Below are 27,037 nucleotides of genomic sequence, written 5' to 3' on the forward strand. Positions count from 1 at the left end.
TGATCATGTATATTGCCTATTTAAAACCTTTCAGTGTTTGCTGTTGCCTTCCAGATAAGTCCAAATATCAGGGCATGGGACACCCTTTCTTTACTGTACTTGCTTCTCCAAATTCGTCTATTAGACTGTCCCCAACTGCTCTTAGATGCTGCACTGTAGGCATACACAGTACTTAAAATTCTCTGAACATGGCATTCTGTTTTATATTTCTGTCCCTACCCTGTTTACTTTACCTGGAGTGCCCTTTACCCGTGATCAGCCTGATGAACTTCTTTTCATTCTACAAGACCCAACTCCATGAACCTTTTTATGATACTCCCCATAAGCATAATTGATTGTTCTCTCCTTGAATTTCTAGTCCTGGTCCCTCATACCTTGCCCACACTTCATTTATCTTCTCTCATTAACCGTGTTTTATTTATACCTGAATCCCCAGGGCTTAACACTGTCCCTGATAAATAATAATTGCTCAGTATATGTTGGGTAAACAATGCACCAAACAAGCATCCCAGAAAACAGTTGAGAAGTATGATTCATAGTGCAAGAATATTTGCTAAGGATTTTGTGATCTTGTGGCCTTTTTCTCTCCATAAAAATTATGAAAAAATCTGTGACTAAAAGAATAAACAGGGAATAGGTTGGTATTAAAATCCTGAGGGATCACGCGGCTGTCGATAGGGAAAGATCAAGAGGAGGAAGCTGGAGTATTTTGGGCACTTCTGAAGGGGAGATGGAGACCATCTGGAGAGGAGGATGCTGCAGGAATGAGTGCCAGGACAGAGATAAAAGTGAATGGAAAGGAAATGGTGGCTGAACAACATCAAAGAGGCATCTCTACTGCAGAATTGAACAAGCAACTGCGCACTCTCTGGCAGAGACACAAGTGGGTGGCATTGGTTGATGTATCCTGATGGTTATGACAAGGACGAAGGAACGGGAACATAATTTGGTTTAAGACAGCTTCCTCCAGCGTAGCTGGGCTTATGTGCTTGGGACAAAGTAATACGAAACAACGGGGTATGTTCTGATGTTTTCAATTTCTCTTTATGTGCAAATGTATCTAAGTGTCTTTTCTACTTTAAATAACACTAGCAAACTATTAATCTAAAGTAGCCCTTATTGACACATTTAACTTTTTCCTTTTTAGAAAAATCCATCCAACTACTATAAGTACACCAAAAGTATTATTTAAAATGATATTCCTCCTTTCTGAAAGCAATTATTTCTGTGTTCTGCCATGGATTTTTCTTAGTAGAGCTCAGGTAGACCTGTGTGTGGACAGGAAATTCATGTGACTGAAACAAGATACTGTACTTGTTTGATTTAGGAAGAAAGTCAGAAGGACAAACATCCTCTTCAACCATTTGTTTACAATTAATTGCTAATGATAGATAGAAAGCTTTGAGAGCAACAGGAAGTATAAATAATATAGGATGAAAAAAGGGAAAAGAGTAGTGTTAATAATAACAGTTGCAGATGGTTAGCGTTTTCCCTGGAAAGTATTGTTTTAAATTTCTGTTAAATCTTGCCAGATTTTGGGAAATTGTTTGATCTTAAGTAGAACACGTTGCCACTACTTCAGTGATAGTAAATGCTGCTGAAACATTTGCAAAATAAAGATCAACACACTAAAAATGCATAAATTTATATGTTTAGGTGGTAAATCTGTAAGTGCCATAAAGAAGTTACTTTTTCTGTGGTTACATTTCCAGAAAATCAAGATGGATGCTTCAAAGTATTCATACAGCATCCATGATGTGAATTGTGATTTTTCTTGGGTGGAATAAGAGTTACCAAAAAAAAACCCTTTCAAAATGCTCACATGAATATGTATTTTTCTTTACATTCCTGCAATGAATTCCTTCCTTGTTTTTTAAACAATGAAAACAAAAAAAAAATAATGTAAGTAAGTAGTTAATATTGGTAGTGATCTACATACTGAGAGACTTTACAGTGTAGTTGAAAGGAAATATTTGAGTATGTTCTGTAGATGCTTGACTGACTCATAGCTCGTTGTTTCACATAATGTGAAGTGAAATGTTTACTGTTGTGTTACAGCAGACCTGTTTGGCTTTTTATCTCAAAAATTTTAGAAAAAGAGATGATAACTGTAGCATCTCCAACTCGAGGAGCTATTATATCAATGAGAATATGGTACCAAAAACTATTTGGTGTTAAGGTGTGAGTAGTGCAAAATAGCAAAAATAGAAAGCAAAAATACAAACTAAACACCATAAGCTATTAATATAGTGTCTCCTATTGATATGAGTAGAGGGTGAATATTTTAAGTAACTTTCACTGTAAGACCAATTCCACTTTTGTCTGTTGCAAATCCAAATAAAAACAATAGTTTAGTACTGGTATAGTTTTGGATACAGGTTTTTTAAAGAAACTGAGAAAGAACCTAAAATGACTTTAAAAGCTATTTTAGAATAAGAGGGGTTATTCTAAAGAAGTTCTTTGGAAGTTGTCCCTCTTGAATTTACAGTCACAAATTTATATTCCCTTTGTGATCTGAGTGGAAATGATCCATCTTCTGTTCAAATTACTGGTCAATATGTCAGTCAGCTCAAATGCCACTAATAAGATGCTAAAAAGTGCTTCTGAGGAATGGGGGATTTCGTTAACAAGACATAAAGTGCTTTTTAATCCATTTCCTACTTGTTAAAAGTGTTACGATTCTTACAGATTGTTCTATCGTGATGTGGTTTTAATCCTTTATGAGAAGGGAAAACACACTGTGCAATTCCGAAATCTAAGTTAAGAATTGAATCTGGGTAGCCTCCTTAATAATAGCCCCACTTCAATTCTAGAGTAATAACATAATTCTTCTGGAAGTACTGTGACCGACAAAATAGGAAAGATTTTTAAGGAAAGCGGTAAAAATATTTGGGAAATTCTTTTTCTTTATAAATTAAGTTTTCGAAACTTGCTTTTGACTTCTAAAGAATTTGCTTTCTCATGTTCTGAATCAAGTCACCAACTTCAGAATACCAAACCAATGAGTAATCATGGGAACCATATGAAGAAGTAAAGATAACATTGCCTTGTGGAAGAAGATGCTTTATTTTTCATGTGAAATTCAGTTACTCCTGTGAGTAAGAGCAAAATTACCAGTATTTTTGTTTCCAGTTACTTCATCTATCCCATTATTTGTTTGTTAATCTTTCTTCCCGTTTGAGTATAGTGATCACATCTTTGACTAAGTAGAATTCAGTTCCACTCATAGCTAAATGTTGGAGGTACGACAGTGACTAAAATCCTAACAGCAATAGGAAGGGATAGAGATTGGGGTAGGAGGTGGTGACAGGGTCATATCAATCAGCCTGCTGCATGGAGAATGAATTGGAGAAGGGCAAGCAGATGAGATAGTACAGTATTGCAGGCACCTATATATCGTCTGATGGTGGCTTGGATTAGTGATAGAACTGGAATTGAAAACTACTTCATGAGTAAAGTTGTAAAGTATTATAATGGATTGAATATGGAGGAGGAAGAGAGGGTGGGATCACAAGTGGAGCTTTGCATCACTCAGTAGATAGGAAAGAATATTGGAAGTGGGCCAGGTAGAGGTGGAGAAAATGGGGATAAGAATAGAAATCTGCCTTGGGATGTTTGGAACTTATTGAATCGTTCTATCTTTATATTCTAGAATCAATTCACATAGTTATGTCTCAGTAAAAGGTAAATAAATGAGTGAATTAGTGAGAATATGACCCAATTCCTTCTTATACATATAGTCACCTATATATATGGCATTATGTTGAGAAAAAACAAAGCAAAACTACATTTCTCAACATAGCTTCACTCCTATTTTAAGCCATAGAGTTATTTCATCATGGAGCTTTTCTCAATTAAGATTTATATACTTGCTTTTATGACTTTCTCAACAAAGTGAAAAAACTGAATCTCTTTGCTTCCTGTCTTTTTAAAAATATCTTGTTTACTGTCATTTGACTAATGGTCCATATGTGGAGCTTACTTCTTACAATTGCCAATAGTCTAATAGATCATGAGAAGCACTTCATTTTGAGCATTTGGGTGCAAGAGGTTCCAGGCATGATTTTTCTACTTGTATTTCTTTTAGAATTTCCTTCTCTCTGCCAGGGAATGAGTGTTTCTGCTTCAGGAACCTTAAGAGAGCCTTCTCTGCTTTATCTCCAAGCCCAGTAACTAATCTAAGGATCAGGAAATTTGACAGAACCCCCAACCCCCCCCCCCCCACACACACTCATGAATTCTTTTCAACAAAAAATGAATTTAAGAACTATACCGAATGTATTGACCAAATTTGGAAAAAAGGGTTAATTCTTTGGTTCTGTCTATGCTGGCAAAATGATTACAATTTTTGTGGTAATTATTGAAATATTATATTGAGAAAACCTAATTTGAAGATCCAGGTTCTTATTTCCTACTGAATTATGTACAAGTTCCCTGGCATAGTGTTTAAAGCATTCCACAGCATGCCACCGAGCGACTTTTCTATCTTTATCCTCGTCTAATCCTCTCACTCTAAGCCTGTGCTCCAGACAAACTGACTGCTTGTCATTCCCCAGTTTTCCTAGGGCTGTTCTCTAGACCTGAAATCTTTTGCTCTCTTACTAGATAGCTTCCCTTCTTGCTTTCGTTTCCTGCCCAACTCCTACTCAAAACTCTCAAAATTTTGATTTCTTTTCTTTCAAGGCCTATCTCAAATGCTAGCTTCACCATACCAGTGCTTTGTTATTTTTCTTAAAGCATTTTTAATAATTTACATGCTTACCTTATACTTAAACCTTGTAAAGCTCTTACTCATCCTCGTCTTTCTCACTGTGGTTATTGTAGGGACTTGCACATGTCATACAACCAAAAAATATTTTTTGAATTAAGTCGAATCATCCCCACTGACAGCTCCTATTTACGTTACACATTGGGAAATTATTCAAATCACGGAATCATCTTGTCTGCATAGACAAAGGTACTGTACCAGGCTCTCCCCATTATATCTCCTCATTAGGCTTCATTCACCAAACATGGGTTGAACACCTACTAATTGCAATGTGCTGTGTTACTCTGTCCTGTAAACAGGACCAAATATAATTACATAATCATGTGTCAGGAAAAATATATAATTATGTGCGTCTCACATATTCAAAATAAATTTCTAAAATAAAATAATTAGACTAACTTGATATCAATTAAATCTTGTCCAAATAAAGACTGAATATTTAGTTTTGTTCAATCTCATGTAAATGCTGATAAAGAGAGTTAATCCTTCCACTTGAGAAAAACAATTAACACATATCTAACCCAGGAACTCATTTATTCAATAACTTTCTCAATCAAATTCATGAGTGAAAAAAAAATTTTCTTCTCAGCACTTTGGTTGTTTTTCAAAGACACTTCCAAGGATTTGGTTTCAAAGTCTCTGATTTTAGGTATGTCTCTCAAGATTCGTTATAAACAGGGCAGAAGTAGAGCGAAAGTCCAGCAGAGGCAAACAATTGTGGAAAATCTGTGAAGTAATGTTGTCTTTGCAAGATTTTCCGGCCTACTTTTCAGGACCCATGGGTTTCAGATAAGCATTAGTTATGTGTCCAAGACAAACCACTGGGTTTTTTAAGCCACTGTTCATCCTTGGTGTAACTTTCTCACAAATAATTAACAATAAAATACACTCTTTGTCCATGATTTAAAAAACTGGTGAGTGAGGGAACTACCTGGATATGTGTGATCTGACAATTCACTGTTTTAATTTAAAATTTCCGCCCAGCGTTGCATTCATAAAATGACCACACGATGATATGTAAGCCAAAAAGCATAAAAAGTGCATTGTGGGTAAGGAGTTTATTTTTGTTATTCTTTTGAAATATTCAGCTGGTATTAAAAACAGATCTTTTGAGCTGGAACAACAGTGGTACAGGTAGACTTCCTACTTTTGCAAAAGATCTGGTCTTTAGCTTATGGGAACAGAGCCGAAGCAGATGTGAAAAGTTCAACTCAAGGAAGAACAGATTAAACGCACTTTTGTGGTTGAAAAACCAAAACAGATGTTATTATTAAACCACAAAAACCTGGGTGCATTTAAGTAACACTAGGTGTCTGCATTTTAAATTTGGATTTGAAATAATTAAGGCATTTTGAAGCTACACAGGCTGTTGTGTGCCACTAAACTCTTAATCTCAAATCAAGAAGTTTGCATATTAAAAAGAAAAAGTTTCAAGAACACTGGGTCTCTATCATTGTGCTTGTCTTCTGAAAATGAGAAAGAAAGCATCTGACAATGAAAAATAAAGCCTTTTGGTGAGTTTTCAATGATTTTTCTCAAGGCATTTTGAAGACGTTGATTTACATAATTTTTTTTGTCTTTACAGAACAACTTCGAAATGTCTAGATTACTATTGTTATGACGTATATCTTAAAGAGAGGGATCAAGACACAGTGCCGAATTAAGATGATGCCAATACATGAATTCAAAGACTAATTGTCAATTTACTGGACTGCTTCCCCACACATGACGGCCTCTACCATGAGATATAAAATGGTGTGGGAAAGCAAATACGAATCAGAGTTGTCTCACAATGGCATGACTACTCTTTGGAATTCAATTTTGGCTTTCAATAAATCTTTGTTCCAATATGCCACCTCCTCCATTTCAACCCAAATAAGTTAAAAGTCTAACCAACAGGACATGGGAGACCAGGTGTTATCCTGTACAAACTCCTGTTACTAGAGAAAAGCCAGCAGAGAGAGAGGGTGGCAAAGGAAAGGTAGCCATGATTTGTTTCACAGTTGGCAGCCTTTGATCATTAATCTAGATATGTTTTACACATTAGGCCAAAAGGGACGTATTTAGCTAAATGGACATTAAGGATGTAATCTTTCACCTCTATTCGGAAAAATGAGTGTTACATGATGTAGGATGATTTAGGAGAGAGCTGGGAGGATGCCAAGCTTCTACATCATGTAATCTTCGAGTGTTGGATGTGGAAGAGTCTCTATTAATTATCCATTCCCATTGGAAGAAACCTCTTTTCCACTCTGGTTCTCAAGTTGGAAGAAGAAATGGGGTGATCCTAAATTGCCTGGGGCATTTTTTCAAATCACATATGCTTTTTCTCTCTACATGAACATTTCAAAAGGTCTTTGAGATGATTCCAACTCCCACCCCTCATTCCCTCACTCTGCCCTTCCCCCAAGAACCACAGTTTTTTTTAAGAATTGATGTGGGAATGACCACTGCTTTAGTTTAACACCCTGAAAGATTCATGATACGGCCAGAATGTTACCACCGTCGCATAGTTCATACAAAAACTTTTATAATCATAAAGATTCCATGTTGGATGCACAATGTTCAGATATATATCGCATTAAGTAAAAGATGTCACAAATATTTTCCCTGTTTTTTTTTTTTTAATTTTTAAGTGTGGCTATTAGAAAATTTAAAATGACTTGTGTGGCTTGCATTTGTGGCTTGCATTATATTCTTATTGGACAGCCCTGTTCTATCTGCTGAAGAAAAGGAGAGAAAAAGAGAAGGAGGGAGGGTAGGAGAGAAGGATAGGGAGACAGAGAAACATGTGATTACTTTGGGAAAATAATATAATGCAACTCTTTACTTTCAGCTATATTCTGCCCTTAGCAGCAACAGTTTTGACTGTGTGTAAATTTCCTTTAAAAACAGGTTTGGCAGTTAGCAATTCTGAGAGGGTAAATAATTGGGCAAGATGTCAGAGCAAGCATCTCTTGGGTGGCTGGACCAATAATGACAGAGAAGAGAGATGGCATTTTAGCTGGGATGCAAGTGAGAGGATGTCCTTGCCTGACCTGAGGACTGTGGATAAGGAGTAGTCAGCCCTGGATGGTGTATGCCACAATCTCCAGGATTCTGGGTAAAACCTGGATATGGACAGCCCAGTCTCTGGAGTTATTTTGAAAAACTGTGAAAGAGAGAATGTGAACATAAAATGAGACTATATGAGAGGGATGTAACTTTCTAAAAATTGGAAGTCATTTATTAATTCATTCTCTAATTCCCTACATATCCATTGAACTTCTCTTGAGGTCTGTTCAAACCTTTTTCTAGACAGTGGAGAGGGAACTAAAGAAACAAAATCTCTATCTCCGTGATGTTCCCATTGAAAGGAGAAACAAATAGACAAATGATTAGTGCATCAGGTTTTTCTATGAAGAAAAATAGAGCAAGAAGATAAAGAGGGAGGGATCTTGATTCAGAAAAGGTGTTTAAGGAGTCCCTTTTTGGAGAGGTGACAGTTGAGCAGAGACCTGACTGAAGAAAGAGAGAAAATCCAGTGGGTAACTGTGGGAGACTGTTCCAGGCCAGAGTCATAGATATTCAAAGGCTTTGAGGTAGGAGCTGTGTGGTATGTACTTGAGGAATCATAAGGGGACCCCAGCTAGAGAGGAGTGAGTGACAGAGAATCATAGGAGGTTAGGCTATAGAAGGGATGGAGGTCAGAGTGTACTGAACTTTGAAGGATATGGCAAGGATTCAGGAGTTTATTGTAAATGAGATGGACAGCCTTTGAAGAGTTTTCAGCATAATGCTGATATCATCTGGCTTACATTTTAAAGAATCCCTCAGATTCTAGCAGGGAAATAGGGGAGAAAGACTGATGAGGAAGCTGTTTGAATAGGCTAGGTAAAAGCTGGTAATAGTTTAACTAGAGGGCTAAGAGTGGAGGTGGTTAGAAACAGCTGAATTTTTAATATATTTTGAAGTTGAAGCAAAGAATTTTCCTCTTGGGTTGTATTTGTGAGAGAATGAAAGAAAAGAATCAAGGATAACTCCATGGTTTGGGCCCGTGTAGCTATAAAAATGGAATAACCATTTATGAATACAAGAACATTTGCAATTGACAGTAATAAGTCAAGGATGCCTGCTATGATCTACAGGGTAGCCACTAAAGAGAAAGCAAGAAATGTACAGCTGACAAGCTGATAGAAAAGAAAATAGAACGATTAAAAATATTTGATTAATTCATCAAAAAAGAAAAATCAAGAAAAAAGTATAAAACAGGGCTGGCCCCATGGCTGAGTGGTTAAGTTCGCGTGCTCCGCTGCAGGCGGCCCAGTGTTTCGTTGGTTCGAATCCTGGGCGCGGACATGGCACTGCTCTTGAAACCACGCTGAGGCAGCGTCCCACATGCCACGGCTGGAAGGACCCACAACGAAGAATATACAGTTATGTACCAGGGGGCTTTGGGGAGAAAAAGGAAAAAAATAAAATCTTAAAAAAAAAAAAAAGTATAAAACAGGTGGATCAAATAGAAAACAAATAATGTGATGGCAGATATAAACCCAAACATCACTAATTACTTTATATGGACTAAATACTCCATTTCAAACTAAGATGGCAGAGTGATTAACAATATAAATTGAGAAGAAAACTCTGGAGTAGGAATAGGTAGAAAAGAGTGAAAATTAGAATTCAGTTTTGGATATGGTAAATGGAGATGATTAGTTAAGAATGTTGGGATCTGTTTGTATATTGACTCTATATTCCAAGATATTAGCTCTCCTGCAAGCTTTATGATATCATAAGAAAATAAATACACTTTCTTCTACATCTCTTAATCTAAGCCATTCACAAAAACTTTAAGCGGAAATAAGAGAACAGAAGTCCTTGTTACATCACGCCAAATATGCTGCTTCTCAGCTTGATAATGATCAAGTGACTAGTTGGATTTCATCAGAGACAAATTTAACTTTTGTTAATTGCATTATATTTTATACACATACAAATAAGAGTAGAGAGAATTGAGGGAGGTGGAGAGACAGAGAGAACACCGTATATAATGGAGGTTCCTATTCCCTTCATTCTGCCCAGTTGATGTATGACTGTGGTTTTAGCTCTCATAGGTTTCCTAGTTTTCATGAAGTTCTTTGTTTGATTATTTTGTCAGGCCAAGTGTGATTCTAGTTTTTAAAGACTTGGAAGGATATACAATATGGTTTGTAAACATGAGGCAACTACTTCATATAATGCTCAATCATGGAAAAAATGATTAGTTCCATAGCTGAAGGTAAAATTGGCTGTGTTGTTCTTACTGAGACACATTAAAAACAATTTCAAGGGTAATTTTGACCACACGGTATTATTATCCTACAAATAAAATGTGAAACCTTCAACAAGATACAACTCCCCTTAATGGTACCATGATTTAACCCATGATCTCCATCTTATCAATGAAGATATTATATATAATTTTTGATGGGAATAAACACATATTATTCTTTGGCTTTTCCATAATCTCCCAAACTAAAAACATTCCCGTAAAATGAAGTTATTGAAATGTTACTTATTAGCTGTGGATATTTGCCAGCTCCTAACCATCCCTTCCTTTCCTTTGTGATCACGAATTATGTTTTCTAACTCATTTAGCTTTCAATATTTTTTAGAATTCCTTTAAAATTGGGTAGATTTTCTCACAGATATTTCAGATATTCTGGCATGAATGCAGAGGGTAGTACTAGATAATTCTTAAGTGGAATTTCAGTTCTCTCATCCCTGCAAAATGCTTAGCTCCAAACTTTTCAATCTCTGCTTATGCAATTCTTTTTCTCCATAAGCCATATTTCAGCCTACCTTCAAAGCCCAGGCAAAGATTCAGCGTTTTCATAAAGTTTTCTCTGAATAATAATACCCTATGCTAAAACTTTCCTCTCATAATGTATTCATCACTTATTAAATAATCATTCACTGTTAAAAAATGTTTCCTTGTAATCCTTCATTCATTTATTAATATTTGTAAATTTGCATTGAAGATTTACTATAACGCAGGTATCATTTTAGGTATTGTGAATATCACAGTAGCAAAATAAAATCTCTTATATTCTAATCTAGTTGTAAAGATAGTACATTTAAAGATGTACTCACAATCAAGTAGGGTGTGGCTTAAGATAGGGAAGTCCTAGATTCCATGAGAGCATTCAAGTAGTTCCCTCCCCAGGCTGCAGATTGGAATCACCCAAGGACTTTTAAAGAGAACACCTATGCTGTGCTCTCCTGCTGAGGGTCTAATTTCCTGGGTGTAGGACAGATCTGAGTAGTTTAAAGTTCCCCAGGTGATTCTAATGTACGGCCAGGGCTGAGAACCACTGGTCTCCACTCTAACTGAATGCCAACTGTGGAGCCTTAGTTTACAGGGTACTGACACATGTCGCTCTAGCCAGCCGTCAGTACCTCACTGGCCTCCTCGACTTTTCACAAAGAATAGTAGTAGTTCACAAAGTTTGAAAAAAGAATGGGTTTGCTTTTAGCATCCATTTTGTTGTAGGATCTTTTGTTCTACTGGTAAGTGACAAATCTGTGGATTCTCTGCTACGCTGTTAGGAACAGCAGCCTCTGGAATTCCTTATCAATAACTCATTTAATAAATTGAAGGTCAGACATCAGTGATCTTCATCCTCATAGAAAGTGAAGAGCATCCTTTTTATTTTCTTCATCAACCCCCTTCTAAATGATTCCGTGGCCTTTAAGTTCTATTTCCAGCTTTTCTTTAATTTTAAAGATGGTTTTCTGGGCCTAGGTACTTTAATTTCTTTTTAGCAAAAATGAGCAAATTCTGTGTCTGCTATGGATAAAAAAGGCAAATAATCTTACTAGTTAGCCAAGTCTACTCTACCAAAAGAGAAAATAGAGGCATTTACTCACTTAAGTCAGGCTAAAAATAATATTTTTTAAGGTATACAAGTAATTGAAGAAATCAAGTTTTCCCTCCGCCCCCATTTATCTGGATAATTGCCTTATTTTCTCACCCTTCATCATCCTGTCCTGGTAATTTTGCTGCATAAACAACTTGGCCTTACCTTTTGTGGTATTTGATTTTTCTTTAACTACATATGCTTCAAAGGTTAAAAAAAGAGAGAGAAAGAGAGACCATACAATCTACATCACTACTTAAAACTATTAGAAGATAACAATTCACTAGTTGGGACAATACAATTCAAAATACTAAAAAGATAACAGGTTTAAAGAAATTGGCATATGTTAGTGATTATGCAATCATTCATTTCCCACAGATTTCTTTTTATAGGAAACTTTGGAAAATCCCAAAAGAACTGACCGAGTCATCTAAACCACAACAGGTTTCTTTCAACATCAAAACCATGGGTAGGAGTGGGCGAGGAATAATTTTCTTTTTTTTTTTTTAAGACACGGACAGCCTGATTCTGAGTGTGCAAAGCTGTGGCTTTCCCTCCTATGGACGCCTTCTGAACAGCAGATCTGACTTCCTCCTCAAACCAAGGCATCCTGAAAACATCCAAGCAGAGGAAGCATTTTTTCATCATGACATGGGAAAGGGCCACAGAGATCCAAATGGAAACGGACATTTCATGTGAGTGACTGTTTCTACCCCAGCTTGGCTTCTTGCCTAATTCAACAGACACTTAGGTGGCTGAAGAGGGAAATTTTTGTTAAAGCGAATCCAGCTCTGAGTTGGACACAGAGCCTTTTGACTGGTGGCCCAGTTCCTTGTGCTAGCTGGCAAAATTAACAAATTTTTCTTTTAGTTGTTATTTTTGGGTTTTGAATATACTTCATTTCCTGGCAACAGTTTTCTTTCTCTAGTAGATAAAGGGAAAGATCTCTTCCATCTACAGCATATAACACTTTTATCATCTTAGAAACTATTTTCTCAACCAGGAAGGATCCCCTGAAGACTTACTCTCGCTCTCCACGGCCTCTTGACAGCTGGCTTGTAACCAAGATGTCTCAGAAAAGTCCTCCCTTTTCCTTATTGTGTATGTCAGTGGGAGTCTGTTTGCTGTCATCAGAAGGTTCATCTTACATGCATGACCGTGGAGGCCGTGTGTGTGTATGTGTGCGTGTGTGTGTCTATGTAAGGGGTGGGCATGGTGCCTAGTTTTAAGCTTTAAAGAATACTCAAAGACCATGACTGAGAAAATTAGAGATTAAGGTGGTACTCCTTCCCCTGTTGCCCCCTAGGAAGCAATATAAAATCTCTTGTCATGGGCCACCCATTATATCAATGTAATATATGCTACTATATTAATCAAAAATAGACAATCTTCCACTCTGGTGGCAGAGTGAATTGACACCACTTTTCTGGATGGCATTGTAGCACTGCAAATCAAAAGCTTTACAAATTACAGATCTGTACTTAGGAACTGATCTTCCGGAAATGCTCATAAATGTACACCAAGATTTATTAGCAAGTATTTTTATTGTAAAATTAAAAGTGAAAACAACTTAAATGTCCAACAACTGGGGAATGTTTGATTGAATATGATATGTACATCTAATGGAAGATTTTGTGGTTATGTTTTTAAAGAATATTCAAAAATATGAGGTAAAGTTTTTGACATAGTGTAGAATGGAAGAAGAGAAAAAAAAGAACCTAACACAGTTCAATGACAAATTTGTATAAATATGTATGTATAATTGCATAGAGTAAATGGTAACAGGAAATATACCAAAATTATAGCAGTGATTTTTTTTCTGTAGCTTGGCATTTCAGGTAGAATAGGTAGATAGATATTAGAAAGATAGAAGTAAAACTTTTTTGGAAAAAGGATAATATACTTTACTAAATATAAAAAAAAAATGTTTACTCAATCTACACTAAATTATGAACATATCTTTATCAAAGTGTACTTAAGAAACATCATTTTTGTCTCCTAAGTCTAGCCACACAGAATAGAAATAGCTTAAAAAAAGATAAGAAATTCTAAACAAGGCAGAGGGCTGGGAGACCACCTAGTTCCAATCTCTGCTTTGCCAGGGGAGGGGAGAAACAAATCCAGAGAAGTGACATCTCTTTTATCAAGGTTACAGCTACTTTGTGATAAAGCCCTAAGCTCATTGCGATACGAAACAGATTGCATTTTATTGTTAATGTTTTTCTTTCTTTATTTACATGTAGGCCACTGATTTTGACGAAAGTTTGGATTATTTGGTTGGCATATGTATTTACCTCCCAAATGGTCGCCTGTTTCTTGATATTGCAGGGGGTTTGACATTCTAAATTCAAAAAGGTTGTCACAATATTAACAGCAGCACACGTATAGACAATGTCTGACAAGTGTTCGTATGTAGCAAGAGCTTCTGTCTTTGAACCAGTTGCTATTTGTGCATCTGACTTTTAACGCGGATAGTTTTGACTTTGAGACTGTCTGATCAAAAATGCAAGAAAAATAAACCCAAATAAATGATTCCCAATCCAGTAACACAAAATTCCTTTCGCAAGGTATTTTCTTTTCTGTAAGGTATTCAATTGATTCACATTCACAATTTAATTGATTCAATTGATTCACATTAAATAGTATGATAAAATAAGGTTTCCTAAAGCATAAGAGTAGATTTATTTTGGTTTAAACTCTTCCCTTTCCCAATGTGTAGACCTTATGTTGCAAACACTAACTGAAAACATCACATAATACCTACCTGGTATTAGAACCTTTTTACAATTCAGTCAGCGAGTATTTGCAATTTCTAAGTAGGGAATATTAAGGTAATGAGTTCTGAATAATATTTTATTACCTATATATTAATGACTCATCCTTTTTATTGAAAACATTGAAATTTTTTAGAAATCACTTTATAAAAGTGATTTTAACTTTTTTTTTTTTTTTTACCATAGTCATAGATCCCTGCTTTCTTAAGAAAAGAGATTAAATGATTCAGGTTTAGAGAAACAAATTACTGTGCTAATCTTCAGGTGTTCCTCTTCTTGATGTGGCCACTCCTGTCTGATCATAGCAGCATGGGCCCCATCATAGTTGTGTTTTCATTAGTGCTCCACTGACTTATTTGCCAGTGAAATCTGCCGTAAAAAAACACTACCCTTCTGCAGTTTCAGAAACAGACTGGCTCGTCTAAAATAATTCATAGGAGTGGCCCCATGGAAAGCTGGGTGACTCGAGCGTGCAGAAGGCCTTCATGTGCAATACAGGAGCTTGGGAAGCATTTACAGACCTATTTTCAGGATTCCTAGAATTAAGATGCAGGTTTCTCTATGACACAGACTATTGAAAATCCCAGAGCAAGGACTGGTGGATCTGTCCCACAAAGGTAAAGTGTTTGGTTTGACCAGAAAGTCCTTTAAAAAATTGGGAAGTATTAGTTAAACGCCAAGTTTCCAGCTTCCTTCGATAAATGAGAGGATCTGCCAACACTGGGTTCTCTTCCTTTCGTGGCACTAATCAGCCTGTTCTGGGTAGAAGCTGCCTGTTTAGAAAAGGCAAGTGCCCTTCACTGGCTGCACTCTAAGGCTGACCTAGCCTGCTTCGCTCGCATAGTGATACATTTCCTGCTTGATCTCTATGGGAATTTGATTTTTTTGACTCCTGTCAAAGGACGAAAGCATTGCTGGTGCTTCCTTCTGCCCAGGTATGTTCTGTAACTTGGCTCAGCACTTAACCCCATACTGCATCAGAAAGTACACTGAAACTTCAATAGATGAGTATCTTTTATCGGTTTAAGTGTGAGTTATAGGCTCTCTTCATTCATTTTCTCTCTTCTTTCTATTTCTAAGGAAATGATGCAAGGCTTCCTAACCAGTTTTTACTGGCTACTGTAGTCTTTGCTTTTCTCTCTCTTTTCTGAACTCTTATGGCAATTTTGTTATCTCTATCTAAGAATTTAGTTCTTAAGATTAGCACTATAATATTGCTCTAGAATTAAATTTACTTGAATGTTAGACATTTTTCTCCATGAAGGGCAAGGATAATGCCTTTGACTAATATTACATATATTACTAACATGTTTCCTAAGACTACCAATAATTTACCAACAATAACTTACTAATATTCCTCATATTACAGAACCTAGCAGAGTGCTGATCACACAGCAGATCTGAAATGTACTCATTGCTTGAATAAGTATTTCTATACTATTTAACCTAAAACAATGTTCTTCAGCATGAAAATTATTTATTGAATTGTAACATATGACCCATAATACGTAGCAAGTTAAATACTACCGGTTCCTCTTCATGTTTTTAGGAAGAAGTATTTCTAGCAAAAGCATAATACCATGCGAGTTCTTGCCCTCAATTTCTATTGCCTTATGCATTCCTTCCTAACCACTACTGAACCAATGTTTTCCTCTTTTAATTTCTCTATTAACTTTAATTAGGCTCATGAGTTTGCTGGCCAGGTGGGTTTTCCCTAAACACTCACAACTCCGTTTTCCAGGCTAGCAATGGAATTAAGTTAAGCTGCAGATTTGAGGCAGAAGCTAACATTATAAGCAGTGGAAGTTCCAGTGCCACCACAACTCATTTCGTCCACTGAGGATTTCAGCAGGCAGCACATTTAATAAGCCAGGCTCGACATTTTTCAAGGAATACTTTGGGATCCATTTTTGAAAACAATATTGGTTATGATTCCACAGCTGGAAGATTTCCGAGGAAATAATGTTTGTTCTCTTGAAAATGTGCTTGGTCCATTCAGCATAAAGAACATGACGATTCTGAGCAACCAGTTCTAAATTTTACCATCTCTCTAATACGTAATTTTCCAACAGCATAGTGATGGGTACGTGATAGAAGAATAGTAGGACGAGTTCCAATTCATTCTTTTATTTTCTTTCATTTTATTTTATCTGTTAAGGAAACATAAACTTGCCTCCATTATTTATGTATTTTAGTGTATTAACCTAGATTTCATTTGTAGTTTTCCTCTAAAAATCTTGAAAAAGAACAGAACAGAGCTGAAAATCTTCCTGCGATCCTACAGGGCATTAGACTGTCTCAGGTACTGGCTGCTGGTTTAATAAAAGGATAGGATTTCCATTTACTCCAGGCAGGCTTAATGTATTGTTCTCGGAGTGAGACAGTCAGAATGAGTCAGGAGCCAAAGAATACACTTTATAGACACAAATAATCGTAAATTCAGAATGTCACCTTTAGGCTGAGGCATTTTTATTATTGTTAGTGGAGCTGCTGAGTAGGTTTGATGTTTTATTCTCTTGAGGACTCAATGTTCCCGAGTCCTGGAGCCCTGTCTTTATCAGGCTCACAAGGAGGGAGCCCAGCCAAACTTGCTTCCTATACTTCTCTATGATTGATAGCAGATGGCATGCTTTAAAATAAACCTATCCATTAGCAGTCCTCAGTGTTTTTACTCAAGGCATTTACAACTGTCTCAAGCAGAAAACACATTCACTCCATGAGCTAGCTTCAGTCCACAACAGCTGTACAGGTGCAAATTTCTCATTAACTCTTAAAGAGTAGGGAAATAAACAATGGCTTTTTCTCTTACTTTATTTAAGGGAGTACACTTCAAAGCTGCTGTGGAATTACTCTCCTCCACAACAGAGCTTCAAAGGATGGAGTTTTATTAAAACTGAGTAATATTAGGCAATGAGATGCTGGTCCAAGGAATGTATAGATGATGTGGTGCATGTTATAGTTTAAAAGTGTGTTTCTTTGCACAGAGATTTAGAGGTAAATTAACAGTCTCACAGGAGTGTCTGTGAAGAGGTAGAAAAGAAAGAAAAACTCAGCAAGGGTCCCTAGCAGCTCTCAGGTCCCCAGGTACGGGCGCCTCTGCTCAAGCTGTGATCTCCCAGCCTCCTCACCACCCCTCCCTGCTTGCAAACGGAGTCTTCCCACTGAGCTTTGACCAGTAGGATGAGTTAATGGTTTGTTTGTAATCAGCCAAGTGAATTTTCTTGCATATTGGTGGTTAGACAAAAGCAAAGTCATTTTTAAAGTTAATTTGTTACTCATATTGAACATGGATGAGAAGGTTGAATTGTGCTCCAAGGGAGAATAAAAGCTTTGTAGTTTAAAAAAGTATTGTTATTATACTGGCAAACACCTAACAGAACTTGTCTTGTGCCAAGTATGGGTCTTGAATCTTACGAAAATGAACTTCTTAAATCTTAAGAATAATTCTTGAGAAAACTGTTACTATCCCTAATTTTACAGATTAAGATGCCACTATGCTGTTATTTTGTTATATTAAAAATGAGGCCTCTAACTAGACTATTTCTGGAAAGGAGGAAGTGAGAGCATGGATTCTAAGCCCCACTGCTGTATTCAAGTTCTTAGCTCAGCACTTACTATCTGCATGACTGTAGGCTTGTCATTTGATGGTCCTCTACTTCAGTTTTCTCACTTACTTTATAACCCTACTTTGGGTAATAATTGTACCTACATGATATGGTTGTTGTGATGATTAAATGAATTAATGTTAGTGTATGGTAACTTAGCAAATGCTGTGTAAGTTTTAGCTGTTACACTATCATTACCATCATTATTAATGATGTTAGATTGACATTATGCCCTTAGTATCAACTAGTCTTCTCTGATTATCTTCTACATCTGGTCTCTGTGTTTTGAAAAATTTTAATGTCCAAACAGAACAATTCATTTGTTTTTATTTCACACTTTATTAATCAAACATGTACATAGTTGCCAATCAGAGACTCTGATCAGCAGGAGGTAACAAGAGTTTTCATAGGAAATTGATAAGATTTTGCCCCAAAGCAGAGTAATTTGATACTCTAGCTTAGCGGCCTTGTTATTGGTGAGTGTGTCATTCCCTCAGACCTTCTGAAATAACAAAACTGGTTAATAGAGCCCCTCATTACAACCTTCCATGGGTCCCCATGGGCCCATGCCACCATGATAGGTAAACGTGAGCCAAAATATCTCTTCAATGGGCAGCTGGAGAGGCAAAGCAATAAAAGTCATATAATACACCCTATGACTACCCTATTCCTTACTATTATTTTTAAAGGGTATTCTGTGTTACAGGGATTTCAGGAGAAGGCCCACATAATAGAGACTTACCGTTGGTTTCTCAATGAACACTTCATATAGATAGTTCTGAAAAATATGGTGGAAGAATCCAACTGTGCATGAGGCACTTCCATTACAAGCCATCTTCATGGTTTCTGCCTGTTTCTCACCAGAAGCCCTTTGTAAGGAGAATTGCTTTCTTGGCTTTGCAATTGCACTCAGGTAGGTTTTATAATAAATATACCTGTATATAAAGTGAAAAAAACCTAAGCAATGTAGGGAAATTTAAGCGAAGACAACATCTCTTAGTACTGAGTTGTTTTATGTTTGTGTAGATATTAGATATCCACTGATTACAATTGCAACAACCCTTCAGTTACCTGGAACATTTCATTTGGATTTCTGAAAAGTAATTCTATATTGGGTGTGGTTATAAAAGGTAAATGCCGGGCCAGTGGATATTCCATACTGCTTGCTGTAAGCTTCAAGGGAATATGGCTAGTAATCTGAGATGACTCTAGGGCACCTTGGTGTGCATTTTACAGGAAGTTTGTGTATTAATGGTTCCTCTACACTTCATTATTAGTTTTAGTATCACACTGACTGGGATTAAGTCAGTTAGATTTATAAACTCTCAATAAGAGAGAAAAAAGCCTAAGGAATGGAGCCTAGGAAAAGCAGTACACTTACTGGATTAAATGTCCTAGAGAGAAAAATCAAGTTTTGTAAGAAATGATTTTTTTCCCAGAAAGATAGATACTAGGAGCTTGAGAAGATTTAAGAATATATCTAAGCATTAAGATTTTTTGGTAGAACGAACTAAGACTATATTGTTATAGAAGTGTAACTGTGTATTAGTTGTATCCATTGTAGAATTCCAAACAATCAACCTTTTGAATGCGATGGTAGAAAGAAAGGGCAGGGAACTGGACATCAGAATACTTGGATTCTGCAAAGAAGAAGAACAGAATATCTGTCTATCCTTAGGCCAATTACTCCAGCTCTTTATTCCTAAGTGTAAGCTCCCTATGCCTCAGATTCCTCAATTGTAAGTTAAGAGGGTCGGACCGGATCAGAAAATCAAACAAATGGCAGGTGGGCTTGGATTCCCCCCTCTCATGACCCTGACAGGCAGCAATAATTGATTACAGACTCTTCCCGCTGAGCCAGTGTGAGGCCTCCAAATTCTCAATGCAGTGACCCAAGCAGCCTTCCTGTGGGCCTCATCACTCAAAGTGAACTTGAAATGAGACTTGTTGCCTATCTCTGTTAGCCGCTAGGTGGTCCCTAAAATGCAAAAATTCTAGATTAATAATGTTTCTCACCATGAGGTGGTATCTATGTTTAAACGGACAGATATGTTAAATGGAGAAATAGATGAAGAGTTCATATTTTGGTAAGTATAGCATAAATCCTGGTGTTTTTATACTGCATTCAATGACTGCATTCCTGTGAGGATTGCTTCCTTTTAGGGAAATTTTGACATTCTTCCACACTGTTTCATTTATTTACCGTTACGACTTTAAAACTGGTGAACTTATTGTTTTCTTTTCGTTGTTCATTTGGCCCCTTATTCATTATAACCTTAAAATACTTCCTGCTCGTTTATACCCAGTCTATGTTCTAAACGGATCCAAAAGTTGTGTTCTCAGTGTTCTCTTCAATAGCTATTTATCCCTTAAGCCCCTTTTTTTGTTTATTTTGAGGACATGTTCTAGTTTTGCTAAAAACTTGAAATTAGAAATTTCTAAGTAGTGTATATCTTTCTCTATGTCTCTCTGGGCTCTGTTTCATTAGAAAGTTTTGGAAGCTGAAGTTCGTTCCCAACTATGGGGTACAATAGGGCTTCTTTGCATTATTAGCCATGTGTCAGAGTAGACAGCAGTTATCCAGATCTTTCCAATATGAATAGCAGCCTTTGTAAAATCAGAAAATTATCCTTAGTTTATGAAAATTCACTGATAAATATCTAACCTACTATATTATTTAAAATAATTGCACTTTCTTAAGAATATATTATTTAGCACCACTCCTTGAAATAATTCTTCCTTTTGATATAGTTTCAGACAGAGAAAACAAACAATCCCAGTTCAGAACTTTATTAGTCTCCTACCTTTTAATAGCACTTTATGTTTTGTGAAGTCCCCTGTAGTTCTTTTTACAGATGATTCATTAAGGAAACATGGTCTTTTGGATACAATTTTGGGTTAGGACTTCAGAGACAGACTTTGGTGCATCCTTCACTCTTTCACCATATGGGTAACAATGATCAGTGGTCCTGTTCCTCTGAAGTCAAGCTTTCATCTCTGTAAAATGGGTACAATATTGCTAATTTTGTTTGTTTGTGTGGTAAAAAGAATTATTCTCCTAGGCTACTTGCCTTAAGCTCTTTGAGAGAAGAAAGCCATAAGTAGCACGGGAAGTGCTACTTACCGCGTCATCTAGGATTTTGTTTCCCACCCTCATCTTCTTGTCCTAACAAAGAAATAATGAAATTCTCCTTGAGCCAGAGGAGTAGCTGGATGGTAGCCAAGGATTTGGGTTGACTCCCCAGTGAGGTTTGACATTTGTGTTAATCAGCTGGCTTTCTTGTCACCTGGAGTAATGTTAAGTTGGATTTGTGTGTTCAGCACAATGAAACAAGCAAACAGACTTTGAAAATGTTGAACGTTTAGCAAATTAACAGTTATAAGCCTTCATATCCAAAGGCAATAAAGCATTGTTATGCAATTAAAAATAAACAGAATTTACATTGACAAAAATATATACTTGAGAAAAATGTGAGCAAATATATTAGCAGTAATTAACACATAATACTTCAAATAATATCTTAATTGTTTACGAAACTAATTTTTCTATTGCACATTTACAGTGGGGCAATCAGGGCATTAATCACCCAGGTTCTGAATGGCTGACTTTCAGGTTTGGTAAAAATCACATCGAAGGCTTGCTGGTACAATTTCTTCTTTGAGAAATCTTGTGACTATTCCCGGGAAGATTAACCAAAACAAACAAAAAACCCCACTTAATAACAAACAAAACAGCAATATAACTTTGTATGGAAGCTTTATTTTCAAAGGATCCCAGAATGCTTATAAACTGTTATTCAAACCATATACAGGAACCACTGAAGCGCGGCCACATTTTGAAGCCAGAAGAGGAGCTGAAATGTCAGTTGGAGAGGATGTTCCTGCTCTGGAAGGGGTGTGGCTTGCATGATCTAATAGTGGTTTCCTGGTTCTATTAGTAGGAAATAGTGCCGTGCTGCAGGGGTGGAATTCCTCTGCTTTGAGCTACATAAGGCGAGGCTGTATTGCTGTGGAACGTGAGAAGCAAAGGAGACTATAGTGTGGAAAGAGGAGGCATGAGAAAGAGACTGTTTGTGTTCCTGTCACCAAGTGGCAGTGACTAGAGCGCAGACACTAGTTGTCAGGGCTCCCTGCCCCTGGGGTAGAATAACTCTGTCCCAGGTGCTGTTGGAACCAAGTTACCTGGGTTGCCAAATGAAAAACTCTTCTGCTATGGGAATTTTTGAAGGAAAAATACAATAACAAATTCAACCGGTTCACAGATAGAATCACAGAACGTGAGAACCATAGAGATTATTTAGTCAAAAACCTTTATCTTGGAGGAAACCAGGACGCAAAGAGGGAAGGTGGTGAGAGCACTATCTTAGATCAATATCAGAATCTTCCAGTTGGAAGAGACCTTAGTGATTAACCAGTAACATCCCACATACAATTATAGAATGACTTCTAAAACCTTTTTTTAAGAGTTATTTCAGTAATCCTGTTGACTGATAGGGGCTTTTGACCCCACAAAGTAATGTCTCCCACTGTTGGAACAATCTTTCTTTTGTTTCTTTAATACACATTTATTTTTTCCCTAGTTAACTAGTTAACTAATACACATTTTAAAAAATTATTTTATTGAGGTCACATTGGTTTGTAACATTGTGTAAATTTCAGGTGTACATCATTATATTTCAGCTTCTGTATAGACTGTGTCTTGTTTACCACCAAAAGTCTAGTGCCCCCTTACCCCTTTTGCCTTCCTCATATCCCCTTTCCCTCTGGTAACCACCAATCTATTCTCCTTATCTTTGTGTTTGTTTTGTTTGTTTATCTTTCACATATGAGTGAAATCATGCGGTAATTGTCTTTCTCTGTCTGACATTTCACTTAGCATAGTATCCTCAAGGTCCATCCATGTTGTCAGAAATGGCACAATTTTGTCTTTTTCTATGGCTGAGTAGTATTCCATTGTTTAGTGCCAATCATGTGCCAGGCATTAAGCTAGGCTTTGGAACACAAAGGAAGATAATACTGAAACAACAGCATCTAATGTTTATTGGGAGCACAGTAAATGTTAGTTACCAGGAGTTTTACGCATATTAACTCATTTACTTCTCACAACAAGCCCGTGAAGTGGAAACTGTTATTTTCCATGTTTACAGCTAAGAAAGAGAGGGCAAGTAACTTGCCAAAGAGAAGCAGCTAATAAGTGGCAGAACAGGGCTTTAAGCCAGGCGTTATGGTTTTAGAGCCCATACTCAACACTAATTCCATGATGCTCTTTAAATTGCCAGCTAAACAAATAGATGAACAACATAATAATTGATTTTTATTAGAGCTATGAGGTAAATAAGCAGAGTTCTGTAGAAGGCTTAATGAGGGACCCCCATTAGCCACAGAGGTCAGGGAGGACCTCTTTGGAGGGAGGGAGGATTCCCGGGAACCAGTCACGAGCAAGGCCCTCGTCAAGGGCAGAACAAGCTCAAAGGCTTCCTCAGGAAGGATAGGGAAGAAGCTGATGAGTTTTGGAGCCCAGATTTTCTTCCTCTAAAGTTCTCCAATTTAATTCTACTCCTCGTGTTACATAGAGTAAACCGAACCCCTCTATCATATACATTTGTTTTGGGGGTAAATTAGGGTTTTTTCCCTGCAAAGTGTTACGTAAACCATTGAACACTAATTTTATAAACAGAACTTTGCCTTTTAATAAAGACTTTTGTAAAATTTATTAGTTTTATCTGTAATCTTTGCTCCTTTTATTTTATTGTTTGTATCACTTCACTTGCTGCTCCGTCTTCCTCTTTAAAATAATCACAGTTGTTAAAAATGACCTCCACTGATCCTTGGCACATTAAGGGAAAGATCTAAGATGTAGTTAGTGCCTACTATGTATCAAGTGTCATGGATTGTCCCTTATATACTTTATCTCATTTAAATCTCACACTTAAATAAATTGTATCATAAAATCATTTTACACATTGAGGCCAGGGAGATTAAATTTGCCTGAGGCCACCCAACTGGTTAGTACCAAACCCTGGATTTGAAAGATTTGTCTGCACGATTCCAAAAATCACCCAACTCTTTTCTGCCCATAATTCACTAAAAATATATGGATAGCCTTACTTATGACAGGGGCTTCCAAGGACAGGATAGGAAACCTCAGTAGGTTGAGGGCCTGCTTTTTATTTTTAATTTTTTTTTCTTTTACATATACATCTCTAATGTCAGAATGTGTCTTATAATTGATGGTGATTTATAATCCAGTCATAGCATAGTTGTCATTGTTTATTTATGAACGTGTTGGTCGTAGATAATTATATTGCTTTATTTCAATTGAGTAATATGTGGATTGTTGGAACTACACATGTTAAATGTGATTTTCTTTTAAATGTTTTCCTAACTGATGTCTCAAGACTTGCTGTTGACTCTTTGTAATCAGTTCAAGAAACATAAAATCAAAACTTGTAGAATAGTTTCAAGTGATTTGGAAAAAAGTTTAGAGATAATGGTGGAACGCTCTTAAAGAAATGAAACAGCATCAATATTCTGCAGTTGCATATAATGCTACTGTCTTAAAAAATTCTAAGTGCTAAGCAAGCATCATGTCATAATTTAATTAGCATTGCTTTTATGTTCTTAATAGTATGTAAAATAATCCTCACTGTATTAGAACCCATGACATCTTATATCTGATGCAATATGATGAATAATTTGACCAAATTCACAAACAAGGTAACTAGTAGTGCCCAAAATCACAAAACTCCATACTCCAGACTCTTAATTACTACACTATCCTGCCTTCTAGTCGAACGGTGAGAAATTATTTTTCTCTACTACACATATCAAAGATGGGCCACCTTCTTAAATATATTAAAAATGAAAATATACCCTGCATTATACATAGAAAATACTATAGAACTTATAATATGACATAAGAAAAAAAACACATATTATCAGTGTTAATTATGATCCCAGCATAAGATGGTGTGCTTTCAAATAGTAGTACTGATTTGATCTCCTTCAGTTAGCTTCCAAGGACAATGGATTAAGACGATAGCCGTTCAAGAATATACAGTGTGTTCATTCTTCTTTCTAGGTTTCTCTCACATTGTTCTTTTTTTTCTGGAGGGATGAGACTGGTTGTCTAATAGATAGGGATACCTAGGCTTGGCTTGTAATAGGTAAAGCAAAATACTCCATTATCTTAGGATAAGAATAACGAGGAAAAAACAAAACTACTTAAAGAATTGTTAAAGAGTTTTCCAATGGAGGAGTATCCTTGCAATTAAACATTTCTTTATGCAAGTTGACATTTAAAATGTATGACTTAAGAGAGATAAGAAGAAAATTGTGAGAAACATAACTTTAAATATTTTGGATCACATTTTTGTGAATTATGCATCATTTGGCACAACTTTTAGGAAACAGAAAGGCTCTGGGGTAATGATGAGTATTTGGATGCACTTTGTGTGAACATATATGCACACTCACACAGTGTTTGTGGTATATGTACTCGATATATAGAACACGTCTATGTAAAATAGTTTTATATGTGACATTTCCATCCCTGGGATGAAATGCTGGCTCTTTAAAACTTGCCTTTTTATAGATGCTTCCATGTTGAACTTTTGGAACATAGCTGTTGGATAGCACAAATGTTGTTTTAATTCTTCATGAGCAGTCAAAATGGCCTTTGAGAAGTCACCCTAGAGCCATCCTTAGAAATGGTATGTTGCAGATTGGACAGAACAAAGCAGCAAAAGAAATAAAACGAAACTATGTTATCATTGGCCACCCTTTAAACATATTAAAAACTCTCAGAAGAGATAATCTACAGTAGGGAATAGTGCTGTGCTGGCACAGGGTGGACAGGATGACCTAATGGGTCCTTTCCATCTCTAATTCCTGTGATATTGCAGATCTAAGAAATGGAGCCAGTAATTGCTTACAACATAACAGATTTCTCTCTCTCTCCTTTTTTTTTTTATCCCTTCCCTGGAGTTCAGCAGAGAATCTCTTAAAATAAACAAAAACTGTGAGAAACTAAGAGGAGTCAGGGACTGGCCCACTTTTTAGAGGCAGAAAGTGGAAAGTATGAAGCGCTGATTTGACTGTAAAGGCTGGAAAGCAGAGGGGCCTGAGCCGTTTATACTGCAGGCAGTAGTTAAAAAAGGAAAAAAAAAACAACTTGAAAAAATGGGTGTAACCCTGGGCTTTGATACAACTGGCCTTTCAGCCCCCACTTGAGATTTGCCCATCCCCAAGGGAAGCTGTGGTTTGGAATAAGATTGTGCATTTAATTTCACTCAGAGAACTTATTGGACTTGGCACCAAAAGAAAGAATTTGCAGTATATTTTTTGTCATGATTAGTGGCCCCCTCACCACAACATTTGATTATTTTGGAAAGGGAAAAGTTAAATCCTTGTAAAGTTGTGATTTACAATTTGCGAGCATCCAGGTAGGGAGCATGACTTCTGCCAGCTTGATCATGGGATCCACATTTTATTCTAGCTCATTGATGTGAGAAAACAAAACAGTGCTGTAGGGTGAAATAGACTTGGAAATATATCCCTTGATTATCCTGGGAGATTTTCTCTCCACACTACGTCTTCTCTCAGTCACGTTGATTTTGGTCTCGGCTGGAACTTGCAGCAAGAAACTGGCATGCGACTGGTTTACTTTTCATTTCTAATCTGCAGTATCTTGTACTTTTTATCATTTGATCTCTTTGCCCTCACAGTTATGTAAATCTTGAGGCAAAGGAGTTAAAAGGAGGTTCTAATTGTATACCTGAAAATAACTTGCGCTGGACATTTTTTCTCAAGCTTTATAATTAAGACTGGAGATCTCGCGGGTATTTCAATACACATTAAAATATGTCCAAATAGCCAAAGGGAAAGTGAATGACCAACTGGGTAGGCTGATGAATATTTTCCTGGTAGATACACAACTTTCCCCACAACTGTGGGGCTTTATCCTTTGACATTAAGAATGCTGTTTGCAGAAGTAACATTCCTTTGAACACT

General features: G+C 36.7%; 1 long non-coding RNA gene across 1 annotated transcript in view; it reads left to right on the forward strand.

Annotated features, from left to right (window-relative positions):
• The first annotated feature begins 669 nt into the window (after positions 1-669).
• The window catches only part of LOC123285267 (uncharacterized), an 87,479-nt gene continuing 61,111 nt past the window's right edge, over positions 670-27,037 (forward strand). The window contains exons 1-2 of the long non-coding RNA XR_011503083.1: positions 670-1,017; positions 12,158-12,341. This is a non-coding gene — a long non-coding RNA (uncharacterized lncRNA). The remainder of the gene's footprint in view (positions 1,018-12,157; positions 12,342-27,037) is intronic.

Source organism: Equus asinus, chromosome 4, assembly GCF_041296235.1.
Source record: "Equus asinus isolate D_3611 breed Donkey chromosome 4, EquAss-T2T_v2, whole genome shotgun sequence".
Classification (NCBI taxonomy): Eukaryota; Metazoa; Chordata; class Mammalia; order Perissodactyla; family Equidae; genus Equus; species Equus asinus.